The 9,691-nt window shown below is 36.8% G+C and overlaps 1 pseudogene; it reads left to right on the top strand.

The window, feature by feature from the left end:
• The first annotated feature begins 2,561 nt into the window (after positions 1-2,561).
• Positions 2,562-8,474, top strand: LOC122661639 (annotated as a pseudogene).
• The last annotated feature ends 1,217 nt before the right edge of the window (positions 8,475-9,691 follow it).

Raw genomic sequence — 9,691 nt, 5'->3', positions numbered from 1 at the left:
TGACTCCCAAAAATTCAGCTCAGAGGCTCCCGCCCCCAAACCTTGGGCCCACTCAACGGTGAGTGGGACTACTGATATTGAAGAAAAATCACCAGTACTTCCTAGGTTAAATTGAGATCATGCTTCACTATTAACAATATGTAAACCTCAAGGTCCCCAATCCACATGTAAAATTTAGCCTAAACAAAGTTCTCCTAGCGGCAAATTTAAAGTTTGAATTTTTGTTTTGGTGGTAAACATGAAGTTCGAAAATTTATGACTATAAAATAATACGTAAAAATGGACAAAGATATTTAGTCGAATTATGCTTTGATATTTCAATATTTGACACATGATTAATTTAGACCATTATTATCTATCCAATAGTCAGAATTATCATATAACGAGTCCTTCTAATGTAATAAAAATGGACTCTTTTGGTAAGCTTACCAAAGCAGAAGTGTTTAAAAGAATTTTCTGATTTTTATTTGTCTAGCTAGATTTTATTCTGTATATTTATGGCATGTGTCATGTACAAAAGGTATAAAATGGCATGCAACATTGAGTACTTTAATAAGTACAACAAGTCTAAAAATATTTCTTCTTCATACATCAGCCATTTTGTTTGTTTCCTGATCAATTTGCATTTAAAACAAATACAAGCATAATTAAAAAAGAAAATCAAACTCAATTTTGTCCCCTCGTGTCCCCAATGATGTGTGGAAATGTCACTTCATTGAATTATTACCACTTTCACCATAGAAAGTAATAGCTAAATAACAAACCTGAATGTTAAGAATCCAAACAAATTTTCATTTTTGGACTCCACTTCTTATTATTGGAATCAAGGCATGGAGCTAGCTTTCTATGGCAAATAAGTCAATGGTCGTAGTTCAGCATTCTAACAAGTGTGTCATGCTTAAGGGCACCAATGGGGGCGTGGGATGAAGTATCATATAGGAGGGGCAAAGGGGTTATTTCACAAAAAGAGGGTAAGAGAAACTTACATGTCATGAAATGAAATATTGAGAATCCAAGGCTATTACTCAACTAAAAATTAAAAAAAACCAAGGATTCTATTCAGTACCGGGCGAGAGAAGGCGGGAGAGGGTAACAGGAGGGTATTTTAGGAACATACTAAAACCCTATAGGGATTTGAGAACCCTAGGATGGTGGGCAAACTGTACTCTATAGGTAGAGGGAAACTTAGTCCAATTTGATATAAGATTAATTCAAGACTGAGTTATTCTTCAGCCACAATGAATGAGAATCCATTCACCTGGACTTTAGATGTGCATGGGAGGGTATTTTGAGGAACATACTAAAACCTTATAGCGGTTTGTGAACCCTAGGATGGCATGGTGAACCCTCATCATGTGGTAAAGAAAAACTTTCTCATTTGTTAAATATGCAACAATCGAAATTATCATATCATTCTTCCATGTGACAAAACTAAGCAAAACTTGCCCTTTAGAATGCAATTATAGTCAAATCAGTTTCGAGCTCTGACAGCCAAAAATGAACAGCTCTTTAATGCCACTTCAGAGCCTCATTGCGAAACTTGATACTGTAATACTAATGGTTCGGATTGGTCCATAATTGTTGGAATTTTTCAAAATATTGATGTGGACTTTAGTCCCACATCGGCTATGAAAGGAAAGCTCATTGGGTTTATATGTGTTAGTAGTTAGTAGTTATTATTATCACATGTAATGCTAGAAGAGATTGTACGGTGCATTTGCGAGCGAGGACGATGATCGTCCGAGCGCGTACGCGTACGCGCATGGGTGAGACGCAATGTGGCGCTTTGATGGCACACTCTGCACTTCGCACGTGCGCATCGTCACAGTATGTCGCTTTAATTCTCTCAGTCCATATATCAAAAAAATCTCTGATAGCTTCACAGTGTCATTGTCTCTGCAACCAGTAACAATCCGCCTGATTTATCTTGGGAGGCAGGTTTGCTGCAACCCTTTGCAGGATTAGGAGGGTGCAAATACTGTCTTAAGGACAGAACGATTTCGTTCGACTCAGGCCATCTTTCTATCCTCTCATTTTTGTTTCGGCTTTCTAACAATAATCCTAGCTGAAATGGAAATTAACAATTTCTAGGTTGATTTCGCATTCTGGATGAAAAAGTTTTTATCACCCGAGAATGCGAAATCGACCTAGAATGCATACCAAACATAGCCTAAGAATTATCTCTCTCTCTCAGAGGATGCCAATAAAATAAAAAAAATATAAAAATCAATTGATCATAGTTGGAATCTAAAATAGATACTGAAACAATAAAAAAAAAAAAAAAAAAAAGTATGAATATTCAAAATTTTTACTCTGAGAGTGATAGACAGAGAGAGTGATAGGCAGAGATATTGTAGCCAAGCCCAAGAGTTATTTTCAAATTTCATAATCCAAAGAGCTAAGAGAGGCAGATACTTAAAAGTTGATGTCAGAGTTCCCTGCTGTCACCCAAACATCATCATATCCTTCATTTCTTCAACTTCCCTCTCTTTATATATAGCCGTTTAGTCCCCAAGAGAGATGGATTAAGAACAGAGCAAACAAAGAAGCCATTAGTTCTCATGGCTTCTTCTTCTTCTGTGCAGTGCCCACCGTTCGGGTTCTCTGCTCAGTACTATCATGTTGGCCCCGATGGAAGCTGTATCCGGCAGACTAGCTTTTTTGAGGGTAACGCATCTCTCAATCAAGCTGTTGGGTATTCTGTTATTTTGGGTTTTGGAGCTTTCTTTGCCTTCTTCACCTCTTTCCTGGTATGTATGGAACTTTGGAGCTTTTCATTCTTTCTTTTTGACATCTATTTTGAGTGTTTGTTTCTGAGTTTGTATTCTCTGTTTTTAATGGCGTCCAACCCAAAACACCGAGTTCCAGGGTGGAGAGACCCTTCCAAGATTATAAGTCAAACATCGCACACTACCTGACCGATGTGGAACTAAACTCCCCTTCCATTCGTGACCATGAAACGTATTCACTGCATTAGTTTTTCACTGAATTGAGTGACTTTGGTGGGATCAATAAAAATGGATGGTTTTGAAAAGAAAAAAAGAGACTAAATTGGGGGGTGGGGGGGGGGGAGGCATAACTGCATGTTTGGACGTAGGGATGACTCTGAATTGGTCAGGGTAAATCTGGTTCTGTTGTTATGATTGACTATGGGTCACTAGGAGGAGTGAGGTTAGTGTGGGGTGTCTTCCTAGGTGGGACCCACTTAAAAAACTGCTTGTTACATACTGCTATTATTATTTGTTGTTATTTTTGTCATTAGTGTTGTTCTTATTAATCATTAGTCAGTATTTTTGTGTACCTTCATATATTTATTTCCCATTTAATAAAGTTGCTAATATAATTGATATTAAAAATAAAAATTTCTTCATATATGAGTGAAGAGAATCTAGCCATTGGGGTGTCATTATTCTCTCTACACCCTATGGTTAAAATTTCAAAAATGCCCTTGACACTGATCCTAGAGTCCAATCCAACCACTAGAATCTGTGGATTAAGAGATTCTCTTTTCACGACAAGTAAAGGAAGACTCGGCCCTGATAGTCTCAGGCTGTGTTTGGTATGCATTTTTTAAATAAATTCCGGGTTTAGAATGCATTCTGAAGCTTTCTATTTTCTCACTTTAGAACGTTATAGACCCAGAATCTATTCCGAGAATGCATACCAAACACAACCTTAATCTTTGACATTTTTTGTCATTCTAGCAGTTTTCATAATGATCATAAGGAAGCAATTCAAAGTGATCACACACACAAAGCACATCAGTGTCATAAAATTGAAAAAATTCTAGCAAAATATGCAAAACAAAGGCTAGTGTAGTTCTCTCTTTCTATGGTAAAAATCTCTAGGTTACTTCCATAAAGCATCAATTTTGGACCAAGTTTCAACTCCTATGATTTTAGGTATTTTGTGGAGATTTTCAATTCAAGAAATCACTGGTATTGGATGAAGAGACCTTTCAAATTCTGATGATGCTGCCAATCTTATTATATTAAGATCCTCTTCTAGGTTCCTTGAAACTGTTTCTGAATGAGAAATATATGAATGGACAAGTTGAGTTGACTACCAAGTACCAAAAAATGGCTTCTTGGGTTCAATCAATGCTGAACATAAGCATGAAAGAAAGTTATATGCCACAGTGGAATTAGCATTCTTTCTAGTTCTCTATTTTTCCACTTATTAAGCTCAACTTTTCTATTTTAATCAATAAAATCTGGAGAAAAAAAAAATGCAAACAAAGTATATTTTTGCCAATGTGATAGTTTGGATTAGTCCCCAAGAGTTCTTTTCCTCAATATCAGAATTTTTGGGGTGCTCAGTTCAGTGTAGGAATAAAGAAGATCAAATCTCTATCTTTAATTGAACTCAGATCATGCTTCTTCTGAGTCTAATTTAACTCAATTTCATTTTCTCTTCTTTGCTTAATAATGTCAAGTGTCTGTTCTTTTGATTTTTTTTTTTTAATATATTGTATCTTCTATAATTAGGTATGGCTTGAGAAGCGATATTCAGGGGCACAACACACATCTGAATGGTTCAATACTGCAGGAAGAACTGTTAAAACAGGACTCATTGCTAGTGTCATAGTTTCTCAGGTAACATGCTTCTGTGCCGGTAGTCACCTGTAGGCGCTGTAGCTGAATTGGAATAAATTACAATGGGAACTTAACATTTTTTTTGATATTTGGATTCTTAAAGTGGACTTATGCTGCTACAATCTTGCAAAGCTCCAATGTAGCCTGGGAGTATGGTGTTAGTGGTCCTTACTGGTATGCAAGTGGTGCCACTGTTCAGGTCTGTCATACAATCTTATGTCATATGTATTGAAGTGATACAATTGCTCTCTTCTTTCTTGGGGATACATGAAAAAAATCATATAATGGTTTACTTTTTCTACGAGACAGGTACTCATGTTTGGTATTATCGCAATAGAGATCAAACGAAAGGCTCCTCATGCTCATACAGTCTGTGAAATAGTAAGAGCTCGGTAAGTTTTATATACTACTAATTGCATGACATAGTATGTATTAGTTACCAGATGATAAATTTAGCTCTCCTGTATTTTGATTGAAATCTCTCACTCCCTCTTTCAGATGGGGACCTAAAGCTCATATCGTCTTCCTTTGCTTCTGCTTCATGACAAATATTATTACAACGGCCAATCTTATTCTTGGTGGTTCTGCGGTTGTCAATGCTCTTACTGGGGTCAACATTTATGCTGCAAGCTTTCTAATCCCTCTTGGTGTCATGGTCTACACATTGGCTGGGGGACTAAAAGCTACTTTCTTGGCTAGCTATATACATTCTGTTATAGGTACAATACCTGAACTTTTTGCAATCTCTGATATGTGTTAATTTAGATAAGATTAGTTAAAATCAAAAGAGGCCTATATTTTTTATCTATACTGTTTGAGGTTTAATAAACTAATTTCATGATGTATTGCTCTATCAGTGCATGCGATTTTGGTCATCTTTGTATACCTGGTTTACACAGCAAGTAGCAAGCTGGGTAGTCCAACAGTCGTCTTCAATCAACTCATGGAAGTTACCAGCAAATCAAGAATATGTCAAGAGCCAATTTCTCATGCTGGACAGGCCTGTGGACCTGTTAGTGGGAACTACAATGGATCCTACCTAACAATGTTAAGTTCTGGTGGTCTTATTTTTGGAGTTATCCAAGTCATTGTCAATTTTGCCACTGTTTGCGCGGACAATGTAAGTTTTATTTGTTCTTCTGGAGATACTTTCTCAATATCTGTTATAAATATTTTCAGGTTGACCCTAACTTTATTTTCATATCACAATTTGACTGCTTCAGTTCATTGGTTTAAGCGGGAGACTACTCAATCAATAGTTAAGTAACTTTATTTTCTTATAACTGTTTAAATTTTTGACTTTGGTACCTCAGGGATTTTGGATGAGTGCCATTGCTGCACGACCTTCATCAACTCACAAGGGCTACTTGTTGGGTGGCTTGGTTTGGTTTGCAGTGCCTTTCTCTTTGGCTACATCACTCGGTTTAGGAGCCTTAGCTCTTGATCTACCAATAACAGCAAGTGAGGCCAGTCGTGGACTTGTTCCTCCTGCTATAGCTATAGCTTTGATGGGAAAAGCAGGGTCATTTATACTTCTTACCATGCTTTTTATGTGAGTCTCACTTCCCTTCAGAGCTTTATCGTTTATTTCCATCATTTTCTTTTCACATTTCATTATTTTTTTGGAATTAAGAGAACTATATAATCTTTCACAGAGGGAAATGGAGGACAAGTAGTTCATGGGAGTATAAATTTTCCTTTTTGATATATTGTCTGTTTCTTCACTCCTTTCAAGTACCATTACACAACCTCTTTTAATGAGTTGCAGAGCTTTTTGCTCTGTTTACATCTTCTTCAAGTAGGGTTAAGATCAACAACCAATAGTATTTTCAGATATAGTGTGCAAGGTGATTCTTCCCAATTCACTGATCTGGATGTATGCAGTATTGGTGGGTTAGAATAGAGATATAACATTCAACTCATCTCAGCCTTTTCCCAACTAAATGGGTTGTCCTTTTTCTCCAATCAGAAAAACTATACTGGTTACTAGTCCTAAGCTATGCATGTCTTTCCTCACCACTTCTCCTAGAGTCATTTCAGGCTTACCCCGGCTCTTTTCACCCCTTCAATCTGAATGAAATCACCCCTCCACACTGGACATTCAAAGGCCTCCGTTGCATATATCCATGCCACCTCAAACGACTTTCTCATAACTTATCATGTATCGGAGCTGCACCTAAACTAGCTCTAATTTGTTCATTCCTTTTTTTTATATTTTTTTTTAGTTTTGCCCCTCATCTGTCTCAACATCCTCATTTCAGCCACACTAGGTTTGTTTATATGTTCGTTTTTTTACTACCCAACATTCAGATCCATACATCATAAATGAGCTTGATATGCCTTTCCAACAAGAAACTTGCTGAGAAAAAGGACCAAACTTGCAATAGATGTTTAATATGTATTTATGCATAGATATAATCTCAGTGAAGAAAAATAGGTCCACATGTGCTTTATCAAAATTTATGTTCTGTTTTCAGGGCTGTGACATCCGGTGGCTCTGCTGAGCTAATTGCTGTTTCTTCCTTGTTCACATATGACATATACCGGACCTATATCAATCCAAATGCAACTGGAAAGCAAATTCTGAAAGCTTCGAGGTTTGCCATTCTGACCTTCGGATGTTTGATGGGAGTGCTAGCAGTGATACTGAATATGGCAGGAGTTTCATTGGGCTGGATGTATCTAGCCATGGGAGTTATCATTGGTTCAGCTTTTATACCTCTAGCTTACTTGCTTCTATGGAAGAAGGCAAATGCATCAGGTGCCATTGCTGGAATGATCACTGGCTGCATTTGTGGAGTTATCACATGGTTAACAATGACAAAAATAGTGTATGGCCGAGTAAATCTTGACACTACCGGCAGGAATGGAGTAACACTTGCTGGAAACATTGTCTCTATAGTGACTAGTGGAGTTATCCATACTGTGTCTAGTCTTCTGTGGCCACAGAATTATGATTGGGAGAGCACCAAGCAGATAACCATGGTTGAAAAGGATATTAGTGATTTGCCAGATGAAGAATTCAAGGAGGAAAAGCTGAAAATTGCAAAAGCTTGGGTATTAAAATGGAGTATCTGTTTCACTATTGTGATTTTGATATTGTGGCCTGTTCTCTCTCTTCCAGCAAGTAAGTTCATCTATGACTTCTTCTTAGTTGATCTAGATACTTGGATGAATTCCCATCAAGCTTTCAAAACATTCCTAACACTTTACCATAAATCATATCTTTATATCTTTCCTGGCAGTTTGGATTCTCAGAGGTCCAAACAGAGCTTACACTAAAACATGTCATTTGCACTTGAATTAGTTGGCTTTGGAACTATATATTTAGCAATGCTTTTCCATAGATTTCTGCAAGATATATTGTTCTAAATCTATTTATCTCTTTTGCAGAAAGCTTCAATTTGGGATACTTCACATTTTGGGTTATCATTGCAATAGCATGGGGTACCATTGGTACTGTTGTGATTATTGCTTTGCCCTTGATTGAAAGCAGGGATACAATCAAATCTATTTTGATCGGCATTTTTAAAGATCTTATTCCCAATGTAAAGATTGAAGAAAAACTACGTACAATCACGTCAACAGTAAACAAAAGCTGAACAAATTTTCTTATTAGAGAAAGAGAAGGCCAAGAAACATGAAAAATTAGAGCAACAAACTGAAGATGTTTTAATCAGAGACATAATAGTCTTCTCATATAAACTATTTTGTTATTGATACTTTGGAAGCTTATACTGCTGTTCAGATTTCCAAAAAAAAATGGAAAATTATCAAATGAAGTGGTTGCTTGTGTTGCAACTTCTTCTAAATAAGGATATGTGCTCAGGGGGCCTAACCTTAGTGATCAAAGTTATACTTATCTTCTAGCTTTGTGATCTAAGCCTTTGTTATTGTTCAATGGAAATTGAAAATCTTGTTGGTTCAGAGATCCTTATCCTTTCTGTATTTTTATACCTTGTAAGCAAAAATTGAAATCTTTTGCTCCAAGATAGATGAGTAGACACCAAGCCTTTTCTCCCTTGTATTAATTTCATGTGCATATACGTTTACTAGGCCAGAGAGGGCTGGTTCAAGGCCCTACTTTGTGTGTTACTTGTGTGGGGGTTAACCAAAGGGCTTTAGCAATATTCACATTAGTTTGGAAAGATGTTCACATTGGTGAATGTAATCCCTATTTAAAATTTTCAAACAGTTGATCTTACCTTATGTAGCATTAGGGTATTCGAATCAATCAAAGGGGTGGTTTAGGATTACCTGATAATCTACAAGCGTAGATTCAATCCAGAGACCACTCAAACTTGAAGAAATTTCCTTCCACAAGCAACTATTGCTTAGAACCAGTAGCAAAAACTCTCTCCTCACAGTCTAGGGTTCAAAACCTAATTACCAAAACCCAGAGAGAGAGAGAGAGAGAGAAAGAGGGAGAATATCCTATGATGGGGATCCCCTCCTCTCTCCCTTATAGCATGTGGTGTCCAATTTTCTTGCATCTCTCAAATTATCAAGTGGTGGGATCCTATTAAGTAATCCTACCAAGGCATCATTGTATGTGTGACTCTTTCTTTATTTCCTAAACAAAGATAATTGTAGATAAAGGGCACCTAAAAATGAGATAACATAAAAGCCCTAAAGAGATAGTTTTATGATTTAGTCCCTCTATTTTATAATATCGCATAGTGGATCTACGGACATGAAATTTATTACTTTCGCCACCTCAGTCAATCACATCATCATATACAAAGAATCTAGACCTTCAATTGGGCATAAAAGTAGTATCTAAAACTTTTAGGAAATAATTAATAATAAATAATAATATTAATTTTAAGGGAAAAAGAACGATGCTTGGTCGCGTGGATTCTGCGCTCAGACACAAGAGTACGCAAAATTATTGTGTGTGCCTCTTGAAATAAAAAATCACATGCATGTTGATGCCCCTGCGCATGCTCTCATTGGTCCCTGTGCTGGTGCAGGGGTTACGCAACCGTGCAACGATCTCTTACCCTAATTTTAAATTATTTTGTAAACTATTTATAAAATATACCACCATGCCCTAGAATTTCATCCTACAATGGTTTGATATATCTCCCTGATGT

This window comes from Telopea speciosissima, chromosome 1 (assembly GCF_018873765.1).
Source record: "Telopea speciosissima isolate NSW1024214 ecotype Mountain lineage chromosome 1, Tspe_v1, whole genome shotgun sequence".
Lineage (NCBI taxonomy): Eukaryota > Viridiplantae > Streptophyta > Magnoliopsida > Proteales > Proteaceae > Telopea > Telopea speciosissima.
This window is presented reverse-complemented; position numbering and strand designations above follow the sequence as displayed.